Raw genomic sequence first — 21,976 nt, 5'->3', positions numbered from 1 at the left:
ATAACGAGTGAGAATCATGTGTAATGACTGACACATACTGAGGCTCAACTGATGCCCATTCTTGCCGTGCATTTAGAGCTCATCTTTGTTTCTTAAACGATTTCTAGTGGGTTGAAATGGAAATATTTCCCCTAATAGCAAGATTGGTGGTGCCTGTAAGAAGTAGTATAGTTGGCAACTGAAGTCGGCTGTCACCTGCCTGTGGGTGGAAGAATCGATTTGCAGCGCATCCGTTCCCAAAGCAAGGCTACAGGTCAGACCACCGGGTTCGCTTGCACTCACGGTGGATCTGTGCCTCTGCCACAACCCCAACCTCTCTGTCAAACTTTCATTGCCTTCATCTACTCTGGACAAGTGCGACCTGACAGCATTTAATAAAAGGTACTCATGCACTTGTAAGGTACTTTGTGCACTTTGGGGATTGTGTTTTATTCCGCTTTCTGTCGCTATATCAAAGCAACTGAGATAAATTACACAGAAAAAAAAAGTTCCTTTAACTGGAAAGTTTTGGAGATTCCAACCCATCATTAGTAGTTCCTGTTGCTTCGGGCCCATGGGTGGGTCAGCACATAATGACAGGAATGTATGACAGAGCAAAGTCACTTGGATTCGAAGTAGGAAAGTGAGAGAGGAATATACTGTGGTAGGTCCCACAATCCTTTCTAACAGCATGTCCCCAATGATCTAAGAAACTCCTATTTAGGTCTCACATCTCATAGCTCCACCACTTCCCAATAGTGTCATCATAGTGACCAAGCCTTTAATATGTGAGCCTTTGAGAACAATCAAATGCCCAATGGCAAAAGGAACATACAAGGAACTTTTTGAAACCAAGAAGGAGAGAGGACAGAAGATCCTGTTGAAAACTGGGTAAAATGGGCTGGGAAAATGTCTTAGCCTTTAACAGTACTTGACACTGTTACAGAGGCAATGGGTTCAGATGCCAGCAGCCCACACATTGGTTCACAGCTTCCTGTAACCCAGTTCTAGCGGTCTGATCCCCTTTCTGGCCCCTGAGGGCTCCTGCATGCACAAGATGCACATAAACTCACACAACATACACACACACACACACACACACACACACACACACACAGAAATAGTAAGTAAATAAGCAAATCTGTTTTCATTGGCAAGGGATATGAATAGGCAATCACAAAAGAAGAAAGTCAAATGCATAAACCGGGTATGAGGAGACCAACTTGTTTTATAACTGAGATCTACACATGAAATAATAACGTATCAATGTACACCCACAGAATCAGAAGACATCATGAGAAAATGGGAAAACACACGATTCTTGTGAGGATATGTTCACAAAAACAGCTGGATGCGGCCCTAATGTAGTCATGGTATAAGAAAGCCTGGGAGTTCTCAATCAGATCAAGATTATATTTAAATATACTCTATGACCAGCAGTCAGACTCCTGGGTAATGTATATCTCCAGGTACCCCATGAAATCCTGTAGGAGGACTGTGGGTTAGATCTGAAATGTTCCCTCTAAGGTTTTGTGCTGCTGTGTTTGGGGAGGGGGTACAACCTTTAAGAGGTAAATCTTACAGGGAAGACGTGGAGTCACTGAGAAAATGCCCTTGGGTGGAATATTGGGACTGACCCCTCTCCCAGCAGTGAGCATATTCACTCATGATGACCTCCTTGGCATGAAGCTCTCTGTTTTGCCTTAGGCCCAATGTCATGGGACCATGGGACCATAGACTGAAAGCTCTGAAACCATGAGCCAAAACAAATCATTCTTCCTTTTAAGTTGTTTCCCTTGAGTATTTTGTCACCGCAGATGAAAGCTAACATGGGGGAAGATTTCCCTAAAATATGACCTCTCACACAAGGGGACTGAAAACAATTTAGATGAGATACCAATGGCTGTAGGTAAGAGACATGGTGGAGAGGCAAAACATGCTTCTCAATTCCCACTCCCTCATGCAAAGGAGGGTGAAAATAATTCATCTATTTGCTTACTATCACCGCCATCTCCACATTCTTCTGTATAATATCACATGTAACCCTACCATCTGGAAGCAAGTGATGTTTTGATATATCCAGTTCAGGAATTCTTTCTCTGCTATAATAAAATATAATGCATACTTAATATAAAGCATACTTAATTCAAATCATATGGCTTTTATATTCTGCAATCTGCTTCTGTCGTATAAAAATATATTGGGAAAAGACTTTCCTCCTACTCTATCCACCGAGGACCAAACAGGAAACAGATGGTACACTCAAAATAGGATGAGGCCACAAGGGTTTATTCACAAAGGACTGTTTACTGAAGTATGTGTGGGACATACAGTGACCTGCATCCAGATATGTCTGAGATAATCCTAAGCCAGATCTACTGCCTCGGTACCGTAGCCAGTGTGTTCTTTCCAGTTGTCTCCATTTTAAATAAAGATTTATGTGAATTGCTGCATTTCAATCAAGTGGCATTGGTTTGGGAAAACTATGCTTCTAGCATTTGCCATGGTGCCATTTCAGAGTACATGTGATGTTTATGCCTTGAGCCTGTGGTAAAGTCTGGAAGAATATTAGTGACGGTAATGGTTGCTCGTCCCTATCGTTTCTAGATGCAACGGTTTGAGCATCTACTATCCTGCAAAGGAAACACGCGTGAGACAGCATCTCCTAGCTGTGAGTCTTAGTGGCAGAAACCCAGGTGTTGCAAGCGTAAAGTTACCATCTTATTGGTTGTGATGAAAACCAACTAAGGCACTGAGGGTTTGCTGTGCTTCACAGTTGGAAGGTGCAGTCCATCCCGGCAGGGAAGACAAGGCAGTAAGAGCACGAGACAACAGGTAGCATTGTGCCACAGTCAGGAAGCCGAGATGGATGAACCTTGTGCTTTGTTTACTGTCTTAGCCTTACGATTGCAATAATGAAGCGCCATGGCCAAAAGTAACTTGGGGAGGAAAGGGTTAATTTATCCCACGTCTTTCAGAAAGCAGCTCATCATCAAAAGCACTTAGGGCAGAAACTCAAGCATGACAGGAACCTGGAGGTAGGAACTGATGAAGAGGCTACAGAGGGGTGCTGCTTACAGGTTTGCTCTGGTGACTTGCTCAGCCTACTTTCTTACAGAATCCAAGACAACCAGCAGGGGTGGCCCAGCTACAATGGGCTGTGCCCTCCCACACTAACCACTAATTAAGCGAATGCCCTACAGGCTTGCCCGAAGCCAGGTATGATGGAGACATTTTCTCAATTGAGCCTCTCCTCTGTGATGACTCTTGCTGGGTCAAACTGACAGAAAACAGGCCAGCATATCACCTTTTCCCTTTTACCGAACCCAGGACCCCTGCCCATGGAATGGTACACCATGTTTAACGTGGGTCATCTCACCTCTGGTTATCCAGTTTAGAATTCCCTCACAGACATGCCCAGAGATTACCTGCCTCCCAGGTAACTTTAGATACCAACAAGTTAAAAGATCGACATTAACCATCACTTTAAGTGGCGTTGGAGCTCCACTTTATTAGACCCTTTGTAAATTGAAAATCCTGCAAGTTAAAATTTCATTTAACACACCCAGCTCACCAAATAGCACCGCTAGGGACTTGGCACCCTGGAGATTATCCGGTGTTTGCTTTCGAAGTTGCGTGAACCCCCTAAGGAAATGTATGCAGCAGCCATTTCTACTGTTAAGTACATAACACTGCAGTGTGTATCACCAGTCCAGGAAAATATCAAAATTCAAAACCTGAAATACCAATTTCTACTAAGTGCTCCTGAGTTTCACAATGTTGTGGGGGAGCAGAAATGAAATCACCATTAAGTTTGGGGCCATCTCTGTTTGGTCCCGTTGTTGCTGATAACTGCTTGTGTCTGTGGCCATTTGACACTGGGATGTGTTAAAGGTACGTGTGCTCACAGCTACCAGGATAGAAGTCAATGCCGTGGAGGATGGGAAATGATGGGTTAGACATTCTTAAATGTATACAGGAGGTGCATGCTACAGCCACGTGACAAAACACGCCCCAGTAGCAGTTTGTCCCTTGCTCTTTTGTTTTGCACAATAAACTACAACTCATTCTTGTTGCTGCCTTGTAAGGCTCTATTTTCAAATAAATTCTTCCAGCAGTGAGTTCTAAAGAGAAGCATAAGTCTATGCTTAGTGAAAATTTACTAAATTTCCCCTAGAAATGTGATGGTGAACATGTAATTGGTACAAAATTTTTGCCAGCATTTACTACCCAGCAAAAACAGAACTAAATGTAAAGAAATAAGCATACTGGGGAGAAAGTGCCAACATTCATTTCATTAGCTAGTAATTACGAAAGATTATGACCCCTCACTATAAATTTACACACAGCTACAGAGCATCCACATCTATGAACTCTGGCCTTTCATTTAGATCAAATGAGTTTTCTAAATGAAAAAAAAATTAAAATACAAAGGATGCTGGATAACCTCTTGGTTTCAACAGCTAGGAAAGAAACCCAGCAAACAAATAATGCTGACTTTATGTGAGGGATGTCTTTAGATGACGGAAATACAAAATTAAATGTGGTTCTGAATTCCAAAACCCAGGTTCAATTTTAAATTCAGTTCATGTGAACAGATGAAAGTGTTTGAAAGCTTACTGTAGCATAAATTGTAAAATCTTTAAACTCGGTTAAAAATTTGAGCACTGCGGGTAAAATGATTAGTTCAGGCAGTAGTGACATGAACATCACTTTTGGTAAAGAATAAAAACATGGTTGGAAAAAGCAGTATTCTCAGCAAATACATAGGAGAATGCCAGCAGCAAACCACTGAACTGAGAAGGAATCAGAGAAAGGACTGAAATAGCTGAAGAGGCTTGAGACCCCATATGAACAACAACGCCAACCAACCAGAGCTTCCAGGGACTAAGCCACTACCCAAAGACTATACATGGACTGACACAGGGCTCCAACCTCATAGGTAGCAGTGAATAGCCTAGTAAGAGCACCAGTGGAAGGGGAAGCCCTTGGTCCTGCCAAGACTGAACCCCCAGTGAATGTGATTGTTGGGGGAAGGGCGGTAATGGGGGGGAGGATGGGGAGGGGAGCACCCATATAGAATGGGAAGGAAGAGTTAGAGGAATGTTGGCCTGGAAACAGGGAAAGGGAATAACATTTGAAATGTAAATAAGAAATACTCAATTTAATAAAGATGGAAAAAAAGAAAAGAAAAAGCAGTATTCTTATTAAATGAAGTGATCGATGGAACAAAACACGCTTAGAACTGGGTGGGGTACACACTTAAGTCCTTACTCATCCAACAATTCAACATTTCAAGTAGAGGTGGTAATGGTCAAAATGTACAAGCATTTCTGCTTGTACATATCAATAACTACAGCATTTTGTGTCGGAACTGATGCTACACTTTAGAATAAATTAAGATGCTTTCTTATAGCACTAAGCATGCTAGCCTTTATTTTGTGCTATTAATTATAAAAGTGCTTGAAGCTATGAAAGACAAGCTAGTGGCTCAGTGAGTAAGCAGGCTGCTGCCAAGCTTGGTGACCTGAGTTGCATCTACCTGGATACCCAGATGGTGGGGGACAGAACTAACTTCCGCAAGTTGTTCTGTAACTTACACATGGGTTCTGTGGTATCCCCACACACGTGCTCACATAAGTATACAAACACAAATAAAGAAATATAAAAGGAAAAACCCCTACATGTAAAAAAAAATGAAATGAAAAAAAAAACCCTATAGGTTTCCTAAAACTGTAGAGAATGTTTAATGAATAAGCCTTCCAAATTTTAACCATATTCCCTTTAAAAATTAGTTGGAATCTTTAATAGGATATTCAGCAAATAGCATTCCCACAAATCTTCAACTTCAAGTCTTTTAATAAATTTTAAGGATATAAGTCAGAGCTTGATAACAAAAGGCTATTGATCCGTATGAAGGCAAGGGGAGATAACAAATCAAGGGTGCTAAAGAGATGTTAATTCTGAAAAATCCATACTTGAGTTTTAAATCTCTATTTTATTTTATTTTTTATCTTATCTTATGTGTCTAGGTGTTTTACCAGAGGGATGTCATGTTTTCTGCGTGCCTTCCTGGTGCCTGTGAAGGCCGGAAGAGAGAATCAGATTCCCTGGAGTCACAGGCAGTCGTCAGCCACCATGTAGGTGCTAGGCATTGAACCCTTATCCTCTAGAACAGCAGTCATCTCTTCAGCCTGAGTTTGGAATTTCTTAACTCATAGAGTGAATCTTCACATGGAGTTTCCATTTCCCACCGAATAAAGGTATGGCCGACACAGAGACAGAACAGCACTGGGAACTGTAATCTCACAGGATTTTGACATGTTTTCCTTATAAATGCATTTCCTGCTGTAATGACCTGTGGGTATAAGGCTAAGATTTAGAATGTAGTTAGGAAGTCTGCTGATCTAGCAAAGTGATGGTGGTAGATTATTTTCTAAGATCCATCTAGGCGCTAGTCTCAGGAAGCTGGCTAGGTTTCCAGTACCAAGCTTGGTTTTCCTCCTATTTAGTGGGCCTTAAGTACAGTTAGACAGCCATTGGTTGCAGACATCATGTGAGTACCACTATTGCACTTTCACAGATACTTTGTCATGCTGGTCACCGTTGTTACTGCAGCTGTATAGGACTGTTTCGTTGCTTGCCTCCCTTCACAGTGTGCATAGTAGTTTGGGGAACCATGAGAGTATAGGTTGCAGAAAAGAGGTTTTCAGGTTAGAACCAGCTTGAACCACAGGAGGCTTGTGCCTAAGTGTGCAGTGTCTTCAGCGATAGGGACCCACCTTCACTTAATCCCTGACATACAGTCAAGGGCTAAATTGACAATTTACATTGTTGTAGGAATAGCCTGGACTATACTGAGACTTTATCAGTGGTCACCTTGATGCTATTGGTCTCACCCCCTGCCTGCTCCTATCTTCTCCTACTGTATTGACCTTCCCTCCTGCCCAGTTGGAAACCACTCTGCATTTCCCATTAGCCCACCTGTATCCTGCCCCAACCTAACCTATCTTTCTTATATGTTTTCCAGGTTTCTGTGGCTAATTCATGTTGTATATTCATATCTAATAATTTGGAGCTAGGAACCACAGATGAGAGAGTACATATGGTGTTTGACTTTCTGGGTCTGGGTTATTTCATTCAAGATAACTTATTCTAGGTCCATCTGTCCGTCTGCCTACAATTTTCACGATTTAATTTGTCTTTACATCTGAGTCGTATTCCGCTGTCTATGTGTACCACATACTCATTTGTCACTTAAAGGCATTTGGTTGTTTCCGTTTCCTGGTGATTGTAATCAAGGAAGCAATGAACGTGGCTGAGTAGGTGTCTGTGGAGTAGAAAGTCAAGTCCTTTGAGCACATGCCAAGGAGTGGCATGGATGAGTCAAAGGATAAAGTGATTTTTTAGTTCATTAAGGACACTTCATGCTGTTTTTCAGAGTGCTTGCACCAATTTGCCTTCCCACTGACAGTGAAGGAGGATTCCTCTTCCACCACAATCTAGCCATTATTCCTTGTCAGTTATATTGCTGATCTTAGACATTCTGATTAAAGGAAGATGGCATCTCAATGTTGTTTTAATTTTAATTTGCCTAAATTGATAGAGATGACAAACACTTATTGAAGTATTTATTAGCCATGTTTATTTTTTCTATTGAGAACTCTCTATTTAGATTTTTAACTTGGGTTTTTTGTTTCCTTGACTCTGTTTTTTGAATTCCTTAGTTAGCAAAGTTTCTTTCAAAATTCTATGTATTTCTTCACTTCACTTCACTTCACTTCACTTCACTTCACTCCTTAGCTTTACAGAAGCTTTTTAGTCTCCTGGGGCCCCAGGTGTCAGTCTTTGGCCTTAATTCCTTGGCAAATGGAGTTCTGTTCAGAAGTCCTTCTTATACCTGTAGGATGTTGTTTATGTTTTCTTGCTTAGTCAAGGATTAAAGGGGGGCTGGAGAGATGGCTCAGTGGTTAAGAGCACTGACTGTTCTTCCCGAGGTCCTGAGTTCAAATCCCAGCAACCACCTGGTGGCTCACAACCATCTGTAATAAGATCTGATGCCCTCTTCTGGTGTGTCTGAAGACAGCTACAGTGTACTCATATATAATAAATATATAAATAAAATATTTTTTTAAAAAAAGGTTGTTTAAAAAAAAAGGATTAAAGGGAACTACTGACTTCTGGGAGAAGGATTGACCTTTCCCAGAGATCAGTCCCCTATCTGATGTTCAATGATGAGTGGTCAGCCCTGAAACTACAAACACACAAACAACCAAAAAGACTCAGCAATTGTACTTATATACATATATATGTAACAATACACATATATACACATATAGAAAAGTATGTAACAATAATAAAAAAAAGATATGAACTTGAGAATGGGAGGGTCCCAAGATATATATCAGGAAGGGAACTTGATGGAAAAAGATAGGAAGAAAAGTGGTATTATTCAGTTTCAATTAAACAAAATTTTGGAAAATACTTCTTGAAAACAGAGTATCTAATTGGCATTTAAAAACACTATGAACATAGTGGAGCATGTGTCCTTGTTACATGTTGGAACATCTTTTGGGTATATGCCCTGGAGTGGTATAGCTGGGTCCTCAGGTAGTACTATGTCGAATTTTCTGACAAACCTTCAAAATGATTTCCAGAGTGGTTGTAACAGCTTACAATCCCACCAACAATGGAAGAGTGTTCCTCTTTCTCCACATCCTTGCCAGTATCTGTTGTCTTATTTATAATAGCTAGAAGCTGGAAAGAACCCACTTCAACAGAGGACTGGATACAGAAAATGTGGTACATTTTACACAATGGAGTACTACTCAGCTATTAAAAACAATGACTTCATGAAATTCATAGGCAAATGGATGAAAATAGAAAATATCATCCTGAGTGAGGTAATCTAATCACAAAAAAAAAACAAAACAAACAAAACACACACACACACACACACACACACACACACACACAATATGCACTCACTGATAAATGGATATTAGCCCAAAAGATTGGATTACCCAAGATACAATCCACAGACCACATGAAACTCAAGAAGAGTGACCAAAGTGTGGATGCTTCAGTCCTTCTTAAAAGGGGGAACAAAAATACTCATAGGAGGAAATACAGAGACAAAGTTTGGAGCAGAGACTGAAGGAAAGGCCATCTAGATACTGCCCCACCTGGGGATCCAGCCCATATACATAGAGCCACGAAACCCAGACACTATTGCTGATGCCAAGAAGTACATACTGACAGGAGCCTGATATAGCTGTCTCCTGAGAGGCTTTGCTAGAGCATGACAAATACAGAGGTGAATGCTCACAGCCAACCATTGAACTGAGAATGGGGTCCCCATAGGAGGAGTTAGAGAAAGGATTGAAGGAGCTGAAGGGGTTTGCAACCCCATAAGAACAACAATACCAACCAACCTCCCAGGGACTAAACCACCATCCAAAGAGTACACACGGACAGCCCCATGGCTCCAGCTGCATATGTAGCAGAGGATGGCCTTGTTAGGCACCAATAGGAAAAGAAGACCTTGGTCCTGCCAAGGCTGGACCCCCCAATGTAGGGAAATGTCAGGATAGGGAGGCGGGAAGGGGTGGGTGGATGAATGGGGGAACACCCTCATAGAAGAAGGGGAAAGGGGAATGGGATAGGAGGTTTATGGACAGGAAACTAGGAAAGGGGCTAACATATGAAATATAAATAAATAGAAATTTTCCAATAAAAAAATAAAGACAAAACCACTAAGCAACATAAAATTTGGGGCTGAAATTTTATATACTATAAGACTACTACAATTTTAAATATCTTACATAATATAATTTCCACAATCACTCCAAAGAGTATTTTCATAACTAATAAAAGCATGATGCACATTAAAGAATCAATTGAAGTGACCGCATTAAATATATTAAACATAAAATACAACCTTGAAGAAAATTAAAGAAAAATTTTAAATTAAAATGTTCTTCATAAAACTAGTGACACGGTGATAAATAAAAACACATGATTTTATATCAAAAATAATTATTATTATGAACATGCATCTTTCATTAGTATTTATTAGTATTAGTATTTATTAACATTAATTATACATGATAGTGGGCATTTTCCTCATTAATATAATACATTTTGATTATGTCTACTCTCCACTATTCTCTCCTTTTACTTTCGTGGTTAGTGTTTGTTGTTTTGTGACTCAGTCAGTGAGTTTAATTAGAATTGTTTACAGGACCCTGGGTAAGATGATATTTACAGGACATGGGTAATTTAACAGCAGTTATATCATACCCCTGAGGAAAATCTCTCTGTCCCTGTCCTCAACAACCTTGGTTAACTGTCTATCAATCCTCAGGGAGGGACGGGGCCTCATGAGACCCTCCCCATCCATGAAGGGATATTGATGAGTCTAAGTTGTACATGTGACAGAGAATTGCATCATGAGTACAATGGCCACGTGTGCCCAGGACACAGAGAGTTCGCGGCTAGTAGAGAGCCGCTGGGAGAGATTCTAGGCAAAGATAATTTATGCTTAGTTCCATGTAGCCCCACATGCCGGAACTAACTCTAGGGACCAGCATGGCCACGCTGGAACAGCTCACGGATCACCTGGGTCTGAGAGTACTTGGGGGCAGCATGGAGCCGCTGAGATAAAGTACCCTGCAGTGTCGTGCGGCCCCACGGGTGCCAGCACTAGAGCGGGTTAAAAGGTTCAGGCATTTATTAATATTTACTGTAACAGGGATATGGATGTTTCGTTGGTGAGGATTCAACAGTCGCTCGTTCTCAGCACTTTGCCCAGTTGAGTCCCTGAATAACTGCTACCCACAAAACAAAAAGAATCTTCTCCGACCATAATCATTAGCATTAGTCTGTGGACAAATCCACAAATATTTAGAAGGCAGTTTGACAGGCAATGATTAATTTTTTACTATTAGTAATCCTTTTTTTTTTTTTTAAGTAAGCTCTCTCTGTATAGTTCCAGCTGTCCTAGAATTAACTGTTTACCAGACTGGACTTCAACTTAAAGCAATCCTCCAGCTTCAGATATGGGCAAAGGACACCATGCCAGAATAAACAGTCTGTTTCGTGATTTCAATTCAAAGAATACACATATGCTATTTTAGGTTTTTGAGGAAGAACTTTACAATTGAATCTAGTCTTGATTGGAACTATCTTATAAGCCCCCAACATGATAAAACCTATTTTCTTGATAAATGAGTAAAAGTAATTAATTTTGCTACAATCTTTTACCTCTGAAAGTTAACAACAAATGTTCTAGTTACTTCAGACCAGTGTTTCCTAACCTTCCTAATGCTCTGACCCTTTAATATGGCTCCTCATGTCGTCGTGATCCCCGACCATAAATTTATTTCATTGCTACTTCATAGCTGTAACTTTGCTACTGCCATAAACTGTAATGAAAATATCTGATATGCAGGACAGTTGATACAAACCCCCAGTGCAAGTCACAAAACACAGGTCGAGAACCACTGCTTTAGGCAAAAGAAACACAATAAAAATGTAAGAAGTGGGCGCTACTTCCTCTAGGCCATGGAAGTGGGGAGAAAAGAGCCCTGGAAACTCGACTTTGAAGGACATTAGCTTGCAATTGTCTCATGACAGAGGAGCCAGAAGACACAGTTCCTTTCTCTTTCTTTCTACATTTGAGGTGTTCTACCGAGGCTGACTGAAAGCAGAGGACAAGAACACACCAATGTCACTGATCAGTAGCTGCCTAGGACAGAAAGCAGGTTAAGGAAGGTAGGAGAAGAATCTTGAGTCATAAACAGGAGGCATCAGGTAATCTAAGGGTGATTTTATATTGGCTTCATGTTTTAACTATGGATCCTTATTCAAGTTTAAAATCACACAGAGACCAATTACTTAAGACAAAGGCATTTACTAGTGTGGGAGACTTAGAAGCCAAATTCATACTTCATTGAAATGCCAAAAGAACACTGTCCTCTATATAATATTCCAGTGCACTGTGGTCCTCAAAAACCAAAGTTGAACTGATAAACATAAATAACAATATTTCTCTTGTTATTAGTAGGTTGCCCCCCCCCCAAAAAAACCCTCCCAGCCATATCATGGCATAAAATATTACTTTCTACAAAAAAGCTTCTAGGACTAGAAGAACCAGTTTGAAGGGGTAAAGGGAGCATTCATCTTTGTTTCTTCTTTCATCATCTTCCCAAGACACTGTCCACTCAAACGCTAAAAGCTGCAGTGCTTGAGAAGGCCTACTTCTTCTCCATTCTTCCCAACACTTGGTATTGGTTTTTTAGCAGATATTTTTATTGTATTTTAGAACTAAAACTAATGCCTAAGAGTGGAGAGATGGCTTGATTGATAAAGTGTTTGCCATACGAGCATAAACATTTGAGTTCAGTCTCCAGAGCACACATCAAAATATATGATTGATAGATAGATAGATAGATAGATACATACATACATACATACATACACTTATAGATATATATAGATATATAGATACATAGATGCATAGAAACATAGATACATAGATAGATATAGATGATAAATAGATGATAGAAATATAGATGACAGATATATAGATACGTAGACAGATACACAGATAGATGATAGATAGATAGATAGATAGATAGATAGATAGATAGATAGATAGATAGATGATAGACAGACAGATAGCTATAAATTATAACACATCTGTAATCCTAGTGCTTAGGAGATAAAGACAAACAGATTCCTGGGTCTCACTGACCAGCTAGACCAGGTTGATAATGGAACTCGAGGCCTGTGAGAGAATCTGTCTTAAAAAGCAAGGCAGATGCTTGTGAGAAACAGCTCTGAAGTCACCCTCTGGTCTCTACACATATGCATATATGTGTCTATACACCTGTACACACACATACATACATGTTTTAAAACATATTCTTGTTAATTCAACTTGAACTTCTTTTGTTACCAATCAGTCCCTTTTTCTGTGTATGTTTATTAGTCATTTGAATGTTGCTGTTAGTTATGTCTGCCTTCTTCATTGTGAATTGCAAAGGCTCTTTATATAAATGATGTGGGTATGTGGCCCATACATATACAGCCATCCAATTAGACAAGATGGATGAAGCAAAGAAGTGCAGGCCGACAGGAGCCGGATGTAGATCTCTCCTGAGAGACACAGCCAGAATACAGCAAATACAGAGGCGAAGGCCAGCAGCAAACCACTGAATTGAGAATAGGACCCCCGTTGAAGGAATCAGAGAAAGAACTGGAAGAGCTTGAAGGGGCTCGAGACCCCATATGTACAACAATGCCAAGCAACCAGAGCTTCCAGGGACTAAGCCACTACCCAGAGACTATACATGGACTGACCCTGGACTCTGACCTCACAGGTAGCAATGAATATCCTAGTAAGAGCACCAGTGGAAGGGGAAGCCCTGGGTCCTGCTAAGACTGAACCCCCAGTGAATGTGATTGTTGGGGGGAGGGCGGCAATGGGGGGAGGATGGGGAGGGGAACACCCATAAAGGAGGGGAGGGAGAGGGATTAGGGGGATGTTTGCCCGGAACACTCGAAATGTAAATAATAAATACTCAAGTTAATAAAAAATAAAAATAAAAAAAATTAAGCCAAAAAAAAATAAATGATGTGGGTAATAAATATCTCGTATGACTTCAGTATGGTATTTTAAGATGTAGAACATTTATTGTCTATGGAAACACATTTATCAATATTTTCTTTGCAGATTTTTTTCATTTCCTTTATGCCATGTACAAAAGGTCCTTCACAACAAAATGATCTCTTTGTGGATGAGCAACCCTGACCTCTTTGTCCTTTACTAATAAGGAGACAAGAACTGCAGAATGACAACATACAGTATTGGTGAGCTCAGAAACCAACAAGAGAAAACACAAAAACTGCAAATTGCTAGATGCAAGCAAACAGTGGAGAACGTTACTCTCAGTATCAAAAGTGAAGAACAACTGTGACCTTGAGAAATTAAAATTGCATCTTTTCCTATCATCATGTCTGATTTGGTATCAAGCAGGCCTATGGCATGGGCAGAGAAAGCTCCCAAGAGATGGAGTTTGTCAAAGCCACAGAGTTCTGGACCTGGACCTGAAAGCTTCCCCATCCCAGGAGGGGCCACAGTTTCTCTCAGATACAGGCACATACAAGTCCTAACAATGTTAATAACCTGGCTAGGTAATCTCTTGTTTCTGAGTGATTGAAAAGCAACTGTTTGACCAAAAAGGCTATTTTTAAAAAGTGTAGAAGCGAAGAAGGAAAGCCTACCCACTCCCAGCCACATGCACCTGGCAAAGCCCCCCTCCCAAGGGACCACTCCTCCCTGGACAGCTGGTGTTTCCCACCCCCGCCCCAGGCCTGGCCCCCAGCCATAGACATGCTCCAAATGATGTCTATCCTACACAGATCTTTGCAGATGCTATTTTGATAAAACCCTAATCCTTTCCCTGCCTCTCTGCCATTAACCCTCAACCCCCTGCCTTTGTGTTTGTGAGCCTGTGTGTTTGGTGAAAGGAGGGGGTAGGAGACAGGGTAGCTTCAGAATCAGCAAACACAGTCTCCAGTTTCATGGGCTGAGCAATGCAGGGAGATGGATGTCTGGTCCCAGCTATTGGAGACAGACAGGGGCTGGAGAGAGGCCACCCTATTTGGCCTTCCACTGTCTGGAAATGCAACACAAGAGGGGTAGCATAGAATACTAGGAATGTACGGATCTGTTTCTTCTAGGTATAAATGCAGATTTCCTTTTCCATCTCCTCCTCCCCCGTGCCATGGAGTTGCCAGATGAAGGATTTTATAAGTACTGTGGTAAATAACAAAAATAATTATTTTTGTTACCACATGGGGCATGGTATGTAGGTAGGTAGGTAGATGGCTGATAAATAGATAGAGACATTTGTTGTTTATCTAAATTTAAACTCAAGTTATATGGATGGAGGTGAATTTATTAGCATTTTAACTAAGTCTGGCTTGTAACCTTAAAGCCCGTTCCACTAAATACATCACTGCCCCTGGCACATTCCATGAGAGAAGACATGTTCTTTCTACTCCCTTTTCTTGTAAAGAGGTCTTCTAAAGCTTGGGGTACAGCCCAATGGTACAGCTCTTGCCTTGCATGAAACAAAGTCCTGAATTTAACCTGCTCCCAGCATTAAGAATATAAAATTCTTGGCAACAGTATTAGTCACAATAGTTCACGTTATAGTTCGCGATGCATTAACCTGGCCACTATACTCTTAAAAAGATGTTTGTGTTTCTTAATACAAATGAATATGAATTGGAGCTGAGGGGGTAGCTCAGTGGTTGTGTTCTTACCTAGCATTCACAAAGCCCTCCGTTTGGTCCCAGATTCTAAAACAACAACAAATGTACGTGAACTTTATTAACAAGCTCTGCACACGACCCAGTAAAATATGAATTTTTTCCTCGTTTTATTTATTACAAAAATAACGATAACAGCTCAGCTCCCTGAACTTCAGTGAGCCACCTACTGCCTTCGGGCCACGGAATCCTGCTGGCTGCTCCATTTCTCCACTGCCACCGATCAGGGTGAGTGCCTAAGATTCCCTTCTGCCAAGAAGGGACATTGTCAAAGCTGGCAGCAGCTGCTGACACAAGCAACTCTTGCAGCCTCCCCTGCACCACCCCCCTTGCAAATTCCACCCGTGATTTCGCTCTTGGAGCTTTTAAAAGCCCAGGTGTAGAAGCTTTGTCAGAGGAGAATTTAAAAGATAAATAAAGCAAAATCCCCTTGGCATCAAACTCAGCTCTAGCTTGGGGGAGGGGGAGAGCTTCTAGGATTCAGCTGCCCATGTAAGGAGACAGTGGCTACTTCCTAGTCCTAACTCCAAAACTATGGAAAAGTTGGAGCATAGGGCAGGGATGCTCCCACTTTTCCATCAGTGGAACTACTAAGCTATACTAGAAATACCCAGTGAGGTTAAACTTAGGTAGGGGAGCAAGTACAGACATAAACCAACCAGTTAGGTGAAAATTCATCCCCACATTCCAAGGCTAGCTGGGTCGTATGACTCAAGTGACAGTTACCAGAGGTCTTGGAGCTTCGCTATTTCTACCTACAAATTAGCGCTAATCACTACGGCGCGGTATTGGTGTCCCTGGATGGATAACAAGAGCAGAATTGAACGTCACTGTAGTGCCGGGCACGTAGGAGGTGGAACTGTGGCAACTGTAAACATTTGCTATCAAGAACTTTGACATCTTCCAGGACAGCCAAGGCTACACAGAGAAACCCCATCTCAAAAACTCCAAGCCAAAACAAAACAAACCACCAAAGATCGTTAAGGTCTCCTGTTTCCTTCTACTTTTACCTTTAGTCCAAAATATATGAATCTCTTCTTCAACCATCAGCACTGTTACATTCCTCAAAGCCATTTCCCTTCTTCATTCTCCCGTTTCCCCTACCCTTTCAATTCCAAACAATTCTAGAACTCCGTGCCTGCAGGCTGGGAGGATGACTTACTCAATAAAGTGTCTGGGATACAAAAGCCTAAAAACGTAAGGACACCCCCAATACTCATGCTGAAAGGGGGGGGAAGCCGGATATAGTGGGACATGTTTACAAACTCAGCGGTAAACACAAGTAGATCCTTAAAGCTCATTGGCCAACCACCTAGCTGAATCTATGAGAGACCCTGTGAAACAAACAAAACAAACAAGGCAGAAGACAATTGAAAAAGACACATGATATTAATTTCTGGCCTCCACATATGTGTATATACATGTGCATACATATATGAGTACATATATACACTAAAAAGAAGAACAACAACTATTACTACTACTACTGCTGCTACTACTAATACTATTAATTACTACTTCTACTACCACTACTACTGCCACCACTGCTACTACACTACTACTACTACTACTACTACTACTACTACTATTACTATTACTGCTACTGCTACTGCTACTGCTACTGCTACTGCTGCTGCTACTACTCCAGGCCTGGCCTGGTTTTCTTAGGTACATTAGGGAAACCATAGTGATGACCATGACAGAATGGATCCCTCCGCTTTGCCATCACTGATCTGTCATCTAGGTAGCACGTTCTATCAGCCTTTCTCTTATTGTCACCTTCGCTTCCTAAAGGTCCTTTTCTAGAATCACTCTGACATTTGATCCAGTGACCCAGACTAAAGCCACACTTAGTGTCAGCTATAGTCAAGAATGTTTCATAACCATTTAGTATCCTTTGACTGAAGGATGGAGCCATGAAAAGTCACAGGAAGCTAGAAAAGTTCTCCTAAGCTATCATCTCAGTAATGTACTGGTTTTGGTTGTCTGTATCTACCCAAGCTACCTATTAAACCAGCAACGGTCAACATTTGCCTCTGGGCAATTAGGATATGCATGCTAATACAAGAAAATGCCATTTTGCCCAGCTTGTACCTATCTGAATAGTCCACCAACATTCATTAATGTGTGCTCTGTTTACTCAACAAGCATCTAATGTCAGAGCCTATAGCCTGCCAGTTGCCTGAGACAGCTGTTAGCCTTGTGCTCATGACCTCAGTTCTAGCTGAAGAAATACCATGTGCACGAGGTTCAAAGACACAATTGTTGCTGACCCTCCTATCCTGAATGAGAACTCGTATACACCCTTCCCAGAAACCTGTGAGCCCTGCCCATATATTTCCTCCATTCACTACTGTTCTTGGTTTTACAAAGATAGCCTTACATTGAAGGCAATTATATTGTATGCATCTGCCCCTCAAACCTCAAGCTCCTTGAGGTCAGGGGCCCATAATTGATTAAACCTGGGGACCCCCTAAACAGTCAAATACCTTATACATAGGAGCTCCATCAGTACTTTCTGAACCTCTTTTTAACCTCAGTGCAGTGGACTTATATGTTGTATCTATGTATAGATAATACACATATACATGCAGCTTATAGTTCTATGAACTTAGAATTCTCTGGGATTCAGATTCCAAAAGAAAACAATGGTTCCTTCCCACACAACTGCTGGAAAAAAATTAAAAATATACATCAAGTTCATAGAACAGCTCCTAGTACCTATAATTACTCTGGAAATATATTAAACTTATTATTAATGCCAGTATGTTATATTCTTTTAATTGTAAGTTCCTTATTAAAAGTTCTATATCTGGATCTGCAGGCAGCAGGAAGAAACTACAAGCCACTGGGATGCTTGGCTTGAGCTTCTGAAACCTCAGAGGCCACCCCCTAGTGACTCACTTCCTCTAACAAGGCCACACCTCCTAATAGTGACACTCCCTGTGGGTCTGGAGGGGGATTTTTATTCAAATCACTACAGATGACAACGTTCTTCCAGAAGGAATAGGTCATTTTTATCTATGCTTCCTATCACACAACTTAGTTTGCATTTCTGACTTTCATAGAGTCATAGCATTGCAAGATGAAAGTCCTGCAACATGATGTCAGAGGATGATGGGACACTTCTGACTGCCAGAGAGCTAGAGACAAGGCTACATCGATCAGTTCTGTGGCCACTGAACCTCAGTAAGACTCCTGATACTGTTTTTCACTTTAGAGAGGAAAAAATAATCCTTACTTATAGCTTCCCATGATAACTGTTCTTTCTTTGCTCTCTCTCCAAACAAAATCCCAGTAACTTGGGCTCAAAGATCCCAAGAATATCCACATCTTCCACAGAGTATCCACATCTTCCACAGAGTATCCACATCTCCCACAGAGAGTATTCACATCTCCCACAGAGAGTATCCACATCTTCCACAGAGTATCCACATCTTCCACAGAATATCCACATCTTCCACAGAGTATCCACATCATCTTTCACAGAGTATCCACATCTTCCACAGAATATCCACATCTTCCACAGAATATCCACATCTTCCACAGAGTATCCACATCATCTTTCACAGAGTATCCACATCTTCCACAGAGTATCCACATCATCTTTCACAGAGTATCCACATCTTCCACAGAATATCCATATCTTCCACAGAATATCCACATCTTCCACAGAATATCCACATCTTCCACAGAGTATCCACATCTTCCACAGAGTATCCACATCTTCCACAGAATATCCATATCTTCCACAGAATATCCACATCTTCCACAGAATATCCACATCTTCCACAGAATATCCACATCTTCCACAGAGTATCCACATCATCTTCCACAGAGTATCCACATCATCTTTCACAGAGTATCCACATCATCTTTCACAGAGTATCCACATCATCTTTCACAGAGTATCCACATCTTCCACAGAATATCCACATCTTCCACAGAATATCCACATCTTCCACAGAATATCCACATCTTCCACAGAGTATCCACATCTTCCACAGAGTATCCACATCATCTTTCACAGAGTATCCACATCTTCCACAGAATATCCACATCTTCCACAGAGTATCCACATCTTCCACAGAGTATCCACATCTTCCACGTGCCTGAATAATTGACTGTAGGAGCCAGGCCCGCAAAGCACTAGTTTAAATGCTGCTAGGGCCATTCATGGGCATCTGGCCTGGCAGCAGAGAAGCAAGCCCCTGGACTGCCATTCCCACAAGTAACTGCCATAACACCCTTTTACCATTATCTGACCCTTTGGGCACATCACACTGGCTCCTCAGGGGCCTGGCCTGCCCATGTCTGGCAAGCAATAAGGTTCAGAGTGTCTTTACACATAGCAGCTGGAGGAGGTAACACTGCCAGGGTCAGAGAGGACAACAACAGCAACAAAAAAGGAGTGTTCTGGAAGAGGAGGAGGCGAGACATTGATAGAATACTACAGTGGATGCTTTTGAAAAATGCTCCCCCACCCCCACCAGTCTTTGTTCCATTTAGTCCAAATACAGCTCTGGTTCTAGAGAAGCATAGGAAACCTGTAGCTTTCAGTGTGAAAACAAAAATGAAGTAACATCCCTACATTCACTCTCTTTTCTTTCCTTAACATCCCTACATTCACTCTTTTCTTTCCTTAACATCCCTACATTCACTCTTTTCTTTCCTTTCCCACCCGATAAAATCTCTTTCCAAGTGCTCCCCAGCATGAGGCAAGCTAAGGGCCACCAGGAGTTCCTGCTTGTCCCCAAAGGCAACAAACACTGGATGTCTGTGGTGCCATTCACAGAGACAGCTCTCTGGAGTCCAATGACACAGGCTTGTGATTGAGTCACTGTGGTCCTCGGGTCATACCATGGGTTGTACTTTCTATTCAATGAAGAACAAATTTAAGAACTAGTAACGGGGAGGGCTTGGGGTTAGACAAAAGGATGTGGACAAGAACAGGAGATGAAAAAGCCCAAAGCCCTCTTCCAGGGAGAAGAAAGTATATGCCTTGGAGTAAATCTCACTGTAGCCCTTGGCAACTGGCACCAATATGTAATACTGTCAGTTACTTTAACTATAACACAAGGCCTAACCTTACCACATGTATCTCATGTTTTGCTTAAGGTTTATCTGTACATGGTAAATTGTAATCAAACTTGATATGTAAATAGACTGTATTCTATTTGGTCTCTGCCAATCCCAAGCAGCCAATCATTCAAGCCATGTTTAAATAAGAGAGATACCAGCTGTAAACGAGGCCATCTGTACACTTCACTTCTGTTCTATGTCCGACGTTCCTCTCTGGCTTTAAATATACCCCATCATGTTGTGGTAGGAGGCATTCTTAACTATTTTTGATCGGGGTTACTACCTGAGTCCAGGATCATAAACCGATTAAGGTGGCAAAGAGTGTATTTATTGTGTTTTTTTTTTTCTCTTTAAATGCATCCTGTTTCTGAAGGGTCATGAGATTTGGATAAGTTTTGTAAATTAGCTATGCCTTCCCTCCATTAACCGAAAAGAAAATGAAGAGTAGGTGAAGCAACTACAGAAGACAAAAGGCATCAAGAGGATGCTCAGATAAAATAAAGAAGGCGGGGCTGCGTTTTAGAAACCGGACCCGTGAAGCTTTGCACTTCCTCTTTCCAGCCAGCTCTGAGCGATGGGCATCTCTCTGGAACTGGCACAAGCACCGAGAGACTGGGGTTAAGAGAAAAACTACCACAAGAAGCTGAAGTCTGAGGTGGGATGGCCTACTGCCAACACTAAGATTGGTCCTCTCTGCATACACACAGTCCAAGTTTGAGGAGGCAATAAGAAGAACTATGCCCTGAGATTGGATGTGGGGAACTTTTTCTGAGGCTCTGAGTGTTGTACTCACAAAACAAGGATCGTTGATGTTGTCTACAATGCATCCAATGAGCTTGTCCGCACCAAGACCCTGGTGAAGAACTGCATTGTGCTTATTGACAGCATGCCATACTGTCAATGGTACAAGTCCCACTATGCACTGCCCCTGGGGCACAAGAAGGGGGCCAAGCTGACTCCTGAGGAAGAAGAGATTTTAAACAAACAAACAAACAACAACAACAACAACAAAACAATTGAAGAAAATTCAAAAGAAATGTGTTGAAAGGAAAAAGAATGCCAAAATCAGCAGTCTTCTGGAGGAGCAGTTCCAGCAGGGCAAGCCTCTTGCCTGTACTGCCTCAAGACCAGGCCAGTGTGGCAGAGCAGATGGTTACATGCTCGAAGGCAAGGAGCTGGAGTTCTATCTGTGGAAGATCAAACCCCAGAAAGACAAATAAACCATCATTCATGGCTCATGTAATAAAGGTGTTTGCTGTTCTGAAAAAAAAATCTATGAGATAGAGAAGTATCTATCTCAGTTTATCAAATATTTTGAGAGGGGTGGGGGAGGGAGAGAGAATGAGAGAGAGAGAGAGAGAGAGAGAGAGAGAGAGAGAGAGAGAGAGAGAATCTAGCTCAGACACCGGGTCATGACACAGGTATGGAAGGACAAGGATGGAGGATGAATCCACTTGACCACTAGGCCATTCACTCGGCTCTAAGCTATGAATACACAGCACTATAAAAAGCAATGGTAAGTTGTCAACTGAAGACAGCGATTGCTTGCAAGTCCCTAGAAGCAAAGGCACCC

The 21,976-nt window shown here is 41.5% G+C and overlaps 1 pseudogene; it reads left to right on the top strand.

The window, feature by feature from the left end:
- The first annotated feature begins 796 nt into the window (after positions 1-796).
- Positions 797-21,623, top strand: Rps8-ps13 (ribosomal protein S8, pseudogene 13; annotated as a pseudogene).
- The last annotated feature ends 353 nt before the right edge of the window (positions 21,624-21,976 follow it).

The sequence above is a fragment of the Rattus norvegicus genome, chromosome 9 (genome assembly GCF_036323735.1).
Source record: "Rattus norvegicus strain BN/NHsdMcwi chromosome 9, GRCr8, whole genome shotgun sequence".
In the NCBI taxonomy this organism is placed as follows: Eukaryota; Metazoa; Chordata; class Mammalia; order Rodentia; family Muridae; genus Rattus; species Rattus norvegicus.
Note: the sequence above shows the minus strand (reverse complement) of the source record. Positions and strands in the feature narration are given on the sequence as shown.